This window comes from Orbicella faveolata, unplaced genomic scaffold (assembly GCF_042242905.1).
Source record: "Orbicella faveolata isolate gen_17 unplaced genomic scaffold, um_ofav_v1 contig_46, whole genome shotgun sequence".
Taxonomy (NCBI): Eukaryota; Metazoa; Cnidaria; class Anthozoa; order Scleractinia; family Merulinidae; genus Orbicella; species Orbicella faveolata.
The window spans coordinates 30915001-30923287 of NW_028301576.1; the positions used below are offsets into that span (position 1 = coordinate 30915001).

Here is an 8287-nt window from a genome sequence, read left to right on the forward strand (position 1 = left end):
ATGAAGAGGCCATTAAAAGAAGAATGTCACGCAACACTTTCCTTTCTTGGTTTGTACGATTATGTGGCAACTAAAGTAGAGACTTGCAACGAAGATACGGGAAAGCTCGAGACCCTTAGGCTCCTGGAAGAAGACGAACTTCCTTTTACAGATAACCAGGAAAAGGAAATGACCGACCAAGAAGTAGATGATTTGAACATGTGGTTGTATTTAAAAGACAAGTTCAACATTTCCAACAAGGCCTGGCGTGAATTTTCAGCAAAAGCCAAAGACTTCCCCAAATTGTCCAAGGTCATTAAAAGAATCAACGACCTTAATGTATCTTGGACCTTAAGCCCCACTCCAGGAGAAGCAGAGGGTGTGCAAGTAAAGTTCAAAGACAGCCTCCGAAAGCAGCTGGAACAGATAAAGCTCAAGGATGACATTATCAAAGTCAAGTTCAGTGGGGACGGAACTCAAATTGGTAAAAGGTTAAAGATTGTTAATTTTACTTATACTATACTGAATGAGAAAGAAGTGACAATGGGCGAGAAAGGAAATTATATCTTAGCAATTATTAAGACAGCTGAGAGTTATGAAAATTTAAAGGAAAGTCTTTTTGATCTCAGCAGTGAGATGACATCACTGACAAAAATTACAGTAAATGATAAAACGTATACCATTGAGTACTTTCTGGGGGGGGATTGGAAAGTTTTGGCTTGTGTCTGTGGATTGGGGGCTGCAAACCAAGACTATGCTTGTATATGGTGTAAGTGTCCTCGAATAGAGAGATGGGATTTTAATAAACAGTGGTCCCTCACTGACTTAAAATTAGGGGCACGAAACCTTGAAGAAATAAGCAAATATGCCAAATCAAAGAAATATAATTGTAAACATGATCCCTTATTTCCTTTCATTCCTCTTGATCATGTAGTTATAGATACATTACATCTTTTTCTTAGAATTTCAGATAACTTAATTGAACTATTAATTAGAGAACTGCGGAGGATGGATACTATCGAGAAGAAAGATACATTTACAAATGGGTTCCCAAGGGATAAATATAAACATATGGCAACCTATGAAACACTCCTTAGAAATCTGGGCATATCATTTCAATGGCATATTGGTAAGGACTCCAAAAAGTTGGAATACCGAGATCTCACTGGTCCAGAGAAACTTAAATTATTTGAAAATATCAAAATTTCATCACTTCTCAATGATGAAATAATGGGTAACCAAATTCAAAATCTGTGGGCTGGTTTCATGGATATCATTGGGGATTTAAAGCTTGATTTCCACTGTGACACTGAAATCATGCAGCTCAAGACTAAGATAAAAAGCTGGTTTGAAAATTTTCTTAAGCTATATCAAACAAAGGATGTGACACCATATATGCATGCCCTTAATGCCCATGTTCCTGAATTTCTAAAGTTATACAAGAATATTGCTTACTATACCCAGTGGGGAATGGAAAAGTATAACGACAGGGCATCAAAGGACTATTTTCGCTCAACCAATCATAGAGGAGTTGCTGCCCTTAAGCAACTTTTCCTGAAGAAAAATAGAATTCAGTGTCTTGAGGCAGGTGGTTATGTGAGGGTTAAAAACAGCTATGCCTGTTCCAACTGTTCTAATATTGGTCACAATCAAAACCTGTTCCTACAAGTGTGTCAACTGTGAACATGCCACATGTTGCTCACATCTCATCAAAATTAATGGACAGTGGAAACAGAAATGTCTGCTTGTAACAGATTAACTGATGAGTTTCTGTTATATCCAGTGCAGATTTCAGTTACTTCACGATGAAAACTTTGCAACTAGACATCAAACACCAAATAGCTTTCTATGCTCCCTTGGCATTTGAAGCTGCGAGAAGAGTATAAATTCATACTGTGGGAGTATAATTTGATATGCAACAACCATTAAGGGTTTCTAAAGAAAAGGGAGTATATCATCTCTACTGAGAAAGAGCATTTGGAATCTGAATAACTGATATCTACACTAGAGTTTTGACAAAAAACTATTGTAAATGTTCAACATGTTATTTCTGTATTTTCATTAAAAAGCCCCATTTAAGTATTGTATTTTGTTGCCATCACCTCGAACAAAGGTAAACACCAACATATGTGAGTCTTCTATTTCTGATTTAATATATTTGGCTCCAATGTATTTATATTCAACAATTGAGCTCTTCTTGGACAACCACTATTTAACTGTACCGTTGATCACATATGCAAAGTCTCCATTTTCATTTAATATTCTTTCGTTCCATTTCAGCCCCAGCAAATCATCTAAATCATGATTATCGGTGATTTGATATACTTCTCTCTGTCTCTGATAACATGCTTTGACCACCAATCCAAGCCCTTGATCAAATACATCAGGGTTCATGTTGAGTTCAATCCTAATATCTGGGTCATCACGACGCCCAGACCACAGTTTCTGTTTTACTTCCCTGTAGAGTTGACCGAAAAGGTTGTTCTTTCTATCTTCCAAAGAAATTTCTTGAGGAATATATGCTTTCTCAAGTCTCACAAATGGAAAAAATCATCCCCATAGTCACGCCATTCGTCTGTATCTTCGCAAAAACCTTTGTAGTGAATTTTGATCCTTTGCTTCTCTTTATCGACCTCGCGAATTTCAATTTCATACAGTTGGTTGTCCTTTCTCATCTTCTTTTCATTCTTGGCTTTAAACACTGGTAAATACTCGTCAATAAACCTCTTTGGAGGACGGGACAGACGCTTACCTCGCTCCGCCATTTTAAATTTAGCGAAGCTGCCTCGAACTGCGCATGCGGAGTGAAGAGAGTCATTAGATCCTTCATGTATGATCACTGAATATCAAATGTTCATCGATGTATGGCAAGAGTTTCATATGTCTCATTTCAATATTGATAATGAAAAAGCCACCCATTAATTTTTTGGACTAGTGCAATCTTTTCAGTATGACCGAACGACGACAATCATTGCACCTTTTCTATTTTTATCTACCTTTCCTCGGAAAATATAAGGAGTTGCTAATACATGAGGGCGGAGGAAGCAGACATGGACCTAAAATTCACTTTTCCTTTCCCGTTATCAGCCGTCCGTTTTTCCCAGAAAACACAATGGAAGAAAATCAAAAGATGGAACCAAGAAACCTTCCAAAAAATGTCCATATCGAAGTGCGTGCAGCTGTTCAGAGGCCGATTTCTTACTTTGTGTTTATAGGACTACTACCCTTCCCATTTTTTCTGACAACACCAGAATTATTGGCATAAAAATAGTTTGTCTTTGATTTCTCCGCCTCACAAAACATATGGTTAAGTAATGGGACATGCACTCTTACTGGGGTACTTCCAGAAAAGTTGAGTGGGGGTGTGCAGCCCCCTTCCCAAAACCCTTACCCTCTTCATGACCAAAATCTGCATTTTTTGCTACCCTATTTATGACCTGACTTAAAATTCGATAGCCTATTTATGACCGTTGCGGCTGACACAGTTGCCGTAAACATACGTTATGAAGGGCTTTTGTTGAAGGTCCTATTGATAATGATGAAAAAGTAGCTTTTTCTAAGAAACATACCCAAGTCAAGACTAGAGTGCTAAAACCATACCCAATTTATAACCAAAATGGCCAAAATCGATACCCTATTTATGACCCAAACGGCTGAAAAACCCTACTCTTTGGGGCCTCACATACAGATACCTATATAGCACATATAAGGGAGTATCCCCCTCCCGGGTAATCGGTCATGTTACAACTTGTGTGACATTTTGACGAAGCCGGTGCAGCTTTCGTTGTATAAACGGCCCGATAAATGGATCCCGAAGTTTATTTTATGCGCTGTGCAAGATACTGAAAGACAAGCATCAAGCATAAAACAGAAGTAAAGCCCATCATTCATCGCAAAACATAGTTCCATTCAAGCGTGTTGTGTTCATTCAGGTTCATTTCCCAGCAGCGATGCAACCGGCAAGTGTTCGTTGTTGTTGTTTTTCAAATTCGGGCATATAGCGCTCAAGCTCTCAGTAGTCTTCGCAGTAGTACAGGATTAAGTTGCCATTAAACGGTAAATGAAAACTTACGATTTTCTTCTTCTCCTAGTGCTACTTCTACGGCAGAATTTATTGAAGGGTCAGGACGATGGCTACAGTTAATTTCTGCAGACCGGCGCCATTATTTACTTTTGCAGTCTCGCAAGTCTTGAGAATTGATCAACTTTAATGCAACCTTCACTTCAAAACTGGATCTAGAGAGTACAGAAGTATTAAAGGAAGCTTTTTGCCACTACTCAGAAGGTCAACAAACAAACCTGAACGGAAGAAGATGTGTTTTCACCGGGTGCTAAGGTTATACAAATGAGCTTTGACACGAGCGATGGCTATGTAAACACACTGACTGTGGCAGATTTTGATCTGTTCTCGCGCGTAATCCAAGGGGATACCCACCAGTTTGAACTTATAGAACGGTTTATTAAGGTATGAAATTTACTGTGATGTGCTTTTTAGGCTTCATTTAGACCCAACTTTTGAGATTTTCCCTGTCAAATTTGGCTAAATCTTAGTAGGTGATCAAAGGCCTCGGAGTAGGGTGTCTTCCAGCCTCGCTGGTAAGCTTAGAATTTTTCGCAAAGTTTCCATATGTCGTCAGTCAAAGTAATGAATGTACCTTAAAATTCGTATGAAAACGAAATTCCATGAGCTGCATTTTTGGCGACGTAGCACGCTTCACAAAATCGGTGAATTTTACCTTTCTGATCACAGTCGGCAACCTCAGTTCAGCCAAAATTCAATTTTGGCTCGTAGCAAAGCAAAAATAAGGAATTGGAAAATAATAAATTGCTTTTTTCTATATGTGTCAAACCCTTTTCACTGACAAAAAATGAAGGAAAATTATTTTTGGTCCTGAAGTCAAGTGGACCACTTTTAGCGGGACAGCCACTTAACACTGTTTTGTTCCATTAGTGCCTTGAGTTCTTCTATCACAATTTCTTTGCCTTTTAGCTGAGATTGCACGTCTCGAAGTTTTGCGCGATACATTGCAATAAGTGCAGAATACTCGACTATTTCCTGCAAAAGAAATTGCACGGCTTTTGTTCCCATTGCCTCATCTGATGATATTTGTGACATTTCAAGGACGATCTTCATTGGGCGTAAAGTATTGTTTTTCTAACTCTTCCACATCTTTTTTTACCAAACCTAGAATTTCAGGAACAAACTTGGCCCCAGTACTGACATGATAGAGTTGACGAGGGAATTGCATGATGTGCACTCCTTGCCATGGCTGAATCTTTCCACTCCGCTTCTTTAACATTTTCCCTCACTATTTTCTCTATGGGAATGTCCAAGGTTTTTTTATTAGGTTTTGGCACCGTAACGGTTGAGGTTGTGGACTTTGCAATCGACCTCCCAAGTCTTGTCCCAAGTTCTATTTCAACTTGCATTTTCGTCTTTGACTCGATCTAAAATTAAAATTGTTATATTTAATGAAAATTACCTGGAAAATAAAGGTACAAGAAACTGCATGATTATGGCCAGGCACCCAGAAAAATGTTATACAGCCGGGAGGGGGAACTCCAACATGAAAGTGACGGATATGCTCATCGTCTCGTTTAGGGGTGTAAATTATGCATTTTGGTATCACTTAAGGCTGCTTAAGGCTGCTTAAGGCAGTTAAGGTGTTCTGGACGTAACGCTCATATTTTTAGCCATCAAGGTACGGTTTATGGTTGCACGCGAAAAAAAACCTGTTGGTGGTATTATTACTGGAGTTCAACTGTAATTTAATTGTTCCAAGTGCACGACATGTGTCCATTTCCTGTAACTCTTATTTGTCTGTCTTTTAAAAGAAAAAAATAGGCAGTCGGAGACTGCATGTGGCTCTACTACTGGTATTTGTTATTGAACTTTAGTCGGTAATCGAACTCGATCGAACCATTTGCTGTGGCGACGGATAAGTTAATTTGTAAATAAAAAATAATATCAACAACGTAACTACAATATGTAAGAGAAAAGTGATTGTATAATTTCAACGATTTTTCTGTTTTATTTTTGTTTTATTTTTACATTGGAGGTAACCTCTGTGGTAACAGATAGCGTGTTTGTACTAGTGACTGACCATTATGTGATGTAACTCTCATGATTATCAGAATGCGAATGATCTCATGAAAAAGTTCAAAAATAGAATAATTTTTTCTATCGTCATAGCGCTATAATGCATTAGAGTGAGAATAAAGGTTTGGCTTAACCATGGAACATAATGGTCAGCACCCTCAAACTCGCATTTACAATTGTCAAAAACATAAACCAACATGTGACAACTAATTGTAACAGATGAAGCTAGTCTCTATGAGCTAATGCGTATCTGAACATTTGGTGGGCTGTGCTTTGTAAAAAATCACTATGAGTATTCAATATCAAAACAGTAACAACAAAATTAACGAGGGATACAAATGTTTGAAAAGTGACCTCATTTTCACCATTCAAACATATGGTCTGCCCGTACAACTTCCATAAGAATAGCTTGCATAGCATGTGCAAAAAGAATGAGACGGAATGCGAGAGGCCGCGCGCGGTCAATTCGCCTCTTCCGCATCTACTCTCGTAGATTTTAGGGTGGAGGGATTGGGAGGCTCTATTTCCGAAAAAACCCTGACAAAGAAAATGCATGTTTGTTTGAGTTTCGATCAAGTTAATTCCTTAAGGTGGCTCAATAGTCAAGGAAATATGTAAGAATCTGAAGATTTTGTTTAACATTTGAGAGGGGGGGATTTTAAACACTCCTTTCTGAGCAAAAGTCATGATGAGGGACTCGGTACAGCATGCATATATTTTGTCACATGGCAGCTGCTCACGTGACTGCAGTCAGTTCATTTGCATTCTTTTTGTGATCGGAAGAATCGTTTGCCACATTACCTCAAAGATGGGCAAAACTATAGCTAAATTGCTGTGTTTTGGTTCATTTGCTGGTGCCTGAGCTCATCATGAAGGGCTGAGAAGGCTTAAACCTTGCCAATTCCAAAGAACTGTTTATTGGCACTGTGAATGTGACAAACTTCAACCAGATACTAGATTCCAGCTACTGGTAGTTTCTAGTTCATGGACAAGGGGCCATAGAGCAAATGAGCCTTGTCTCAGCAGGCTTCAACTTTCTAATATAAAAGTTTCAATCAACAATGGAAGTGACTGGAAAACTTTTAGTGTATTATTGAAGCCTGGTCAGAGACTTCTAAAAGAACATGAAATTGGTTGGAAGTAGGTCTTTCCCACTCAAAGAAAAGTCATATTTCCCAGGATGCAATGGGGTCAGATTCCTGCTCGTTGGCTTTTTGTTGAGGTTGCTGACAAAAAAAGAGCTACTTTGGCTCTTGTTTGACTTTTTTGGCCGAACTTTGCATGCAAGTTGGAAGCAGAAGAGTTGTTTTGTAATGTTTTCCGCGTGATTAAACGACTGAGTTAATGAAAGACGTGTTCAGACTGTTTGCTTGTGAGGTAAGATTTGCATGAAATTCTTGCATTGTTTTGGAGCTGGTATGTTGTTTATCTGCAACCTCCATTCTCTAACTTTTCTGAGAAAAAGCACAGTGCTGCCATCTATTTTCCTCCATTGCTCCAATGCAAAACAAATACTTCTGCACTAGAAATTCTTACAGAAATGATAAGACCTAGCCCTAGGAATTTTTTTCTCTACCCTATGCAGTTTTCAATGTTCACACTTGCATGGAAAAGGTAAATGGGGACATTTCTATTTTTCCATGCTTTTAACTTTTCCAGCTTTCTGAGGCTCAGGCTGAAGGTTGACAAACATTCTATGCAATGAACCAAAATAATGCTGATCTGTTGAATTCTTTTACTACAGCAGGCAAAACACTGCTGCTGGGTATTGGCCAAAAAGGCCTGTTTTTGTAAATTTCAACTTCTCAGATTTTTTTCTCTGCAAATAATCAATGCCAGCCAATCATTTTGGTTCATTGCATAGACCATTGTAAACATAATTTGTAAAAAATAGTTTCTTGCCTTAGTGACTTGGTGTTTTTTCTCAGTTATTGTTATAAAAGCATCCTGTGAGACACCATACCAAGGCTTGTGCTGTTACCATGGAAACAAGAGACCCAAACATCATTGTGTTTGTCATTCATGGCAACTAGTGTGATGATGTTGATATTGTCTAATTAAGTTTGATTTTCAAGTAAAAGGTCTTCTTGACTATCGAGCCACCTTAAACAAGCCCATGAAAAGGTTTTTCTCGTTCAATTTCCCATGAAATCTATGGGAGCGATGCATTGTGGGACAATGTGGAAGTAGTGAAAGGGGCGTCCCATT

At 38.5% G+C, this 8287-nt stretch overlaps 1 pseudogene; it reads left to right on the forward strand.

Moving 5' to 3' along the window:
- LOC149099667 (uncharacterized) overlaps nt 1-2105 on the forward strand; it is a 2668-nt pseudogene extending 563 nt beyond the window's left edge.
- Nucleotides 2106-8287: the final 6182 nt, after the last annotated feature.